Source organism: Lampetra fluviatilis, chromosome 7 (genome assembly GCF_964198595.1).
Source record: "Lampetra fluviatilis chromosome 7, kcLamFluv1.1, whole genome shotgun sequence".
NCBI classification, from domain to species: domain Eukaryota; kingdom Metazoa; phylum Chordata; class Hyperoartia; order Petromyzontiformes; family Petromyzontidae; genus Lampetra; species Lampetra fluviatilis.
Genome location: NC_136281.1, coordinates 14472718 through 14474418, shown reverse-complemented (window position 1 = coordinate 14474418; position 1701 = coordinate 14472718). Strand labels below are relative to the sequence as shown.

The window sequence follows — 1701 nt, the reverse complement described above, 5'->3', positions numbered from 1 at the left end:
TGCTCCAGGTGAGGTTCGAACTCACAACCTCGGCATGTCTCGGGGCAGCAGGGCACTGCTTTATAAGTACCGCGCGCTAGCCGATTGCGCCACTGGAGCTCTCGATAGCTGAGTTCGACTCCAGCCCTCGTGTGCAGCAACTACAGCACGGATGATGGAACAGACACGTGGATGGGATGGATGTGTGCGCGTCGTCTCACGAGTACGCGAATTGCTGGAGACGTGCAACGGTGGGTTAAGAGCGTGGGGGGAGAAGTGATATTGAGGATGAGGATATGCATTGAGTCCGACGCTGCTAGATTACAAGATGTTATTGGCAAGAGCACTCCGTCACCTACCTCCCCAAAATTCATAGCACGTCTTTGTGCAACGTCTCATTTCGCCTACTCGTGAGACGACGCACACATCCCATCCCTTCCATAAGTTTGTTCGTCACCCAGGATGCTGCTGCCGATGCACACGAGAGCTGGAGTCGTGCTCAGACACCGAGAGCTCCAGTGGCGCAATCGGCTAGCGCGCGGTACTTATAAAGCAGTGCCCTGCTGCCCCGAGACATGCCGAGGTTGTGAGTTCGAGCCTCATCTGGAGCAATCCTTTTGTAATAATTCGTAAATTCGATGGGGGGGGGGAGGTCTTAGAGCAGAGGTCGGCAACCAAATGAACAAGCAGAGACATTTTTTTGCGAATTCAGTAACAAATACAAGTCAATGTCTAACAAAGCATTCCAATCATACAGTACCCTCCTAAAAACAAGTGTTGTGACTCATTAAAGTTTTTTTTCTGAATAAATAATTAGCATTTCCCTTTCAACGCGTACATGTACGGCTCCTTTGTCAATCCGCTGATGGATGAAGGCTTCCCCAAGCTGTGCGAGTCTTGGTGTTTATTTGACCATACTTCACCACGCTGGTCAGTGGCAGGTTTTTGAAGTCTTCCTTTCAACATACGCGCGACGACTACGCACTTCCAACCCGTGCGTCTTCACGCATGCAACCTTCGGTGGACGGCATTAACTTGCTAACCCCATCTGTCTGTAACACGGGTGGGGCAAAGACAAGCCAGCCATGTGTTACCGCTAGGGACTTATGCTCGAGATAAAACCGGGCAAAATTCACGAATGGGTCGCGATAAAAACCAGCGCTAAAATAATTCGTCGTCGTCGGCCGTGGACGATGACGTCAAAACGCGAACGTTCGCAACGCGGCTATGCGTCGTGAAACGCTTCCGAGGACACACAACGCGTGCTGGAGCCAAGGAAATCTGCCCGCGGTCACCGCAGCGAGCACGCAGTTCCAGTGGCGCAATCGGCTAGCGCGCGGTACTTATAGAGCAGTGCCTTGCTGCCCCGAGGCATGCCGAGGTTGTGAGTTCGATCCTCACCTGGAACACGAGTGTTTTTTTTTTCGTGCGTACGTCTTGCTCCTCTCGCGTCTAAATAAAGTAACTCGTAGATGCGCGTCGCCGATTAAATATCGGTGGTTAAAATCGTTTTGAGAATTAGAACGTGACTGAGGGTGCGGTGGCATTTTTGAGGTTTCCGTGATGGCGAGATGTTAACTACCTCGCCCGGTATGCAGGAGGTCGTGGGTTCGATACCGGTCCCGACCCTGACCCTTGTATATTGCATGCTCTCCCGGTGGTCGCGTGGATTTTTCTCCGGGTCCTCCGGTTTTTTTCTCTCCTCCACATTCAGATTCAACG

General features: G+C 51.9%; 3 non-coding genes across 3 annotated transcripts; 2 read left to right on the top strand and 1 right to left on the bottom strand.

Moving 5' to 3' along the window:
* Positions 1-99, bottom strand: TRNAI-UAU (transfer RNA isoleucine (anticodon UAU)). Its single transcript has 2 exons — positions 62-99; positions 1-36 (listed from the first exon to the last, which is right to left on the bottom strand). It is a non-coding gene; the product is annotated as a tRNA-Ile (tRNA).
* A 392-nt stretch (positions 100-491) lies between these two features.
* Positions 492-590, top strand: TRNAI-UAU (transfer RNA isoleucine (anticodon UAU)). Its single transcript has 2 exons — positions 492-529; positions 555-590. It is a non-coding gene; the product is annotated as a tRNA-Ile (tRNA).
* Positions 591-1289: 699 nt separating this feature from the next.
* TRNAI-UAU (transfer RNA isoleucine (anticodon UAU)) lies at positions 1290-1388 on the top strand. The gene is made up of 2 exons: positions 1290-1327; positions 1353-1388. It is a non-coding gene; the product is annotated as a tRNA-Ile (tRNA).
* Positions 1389-1701: the final 313 nt, after the last annotated feature.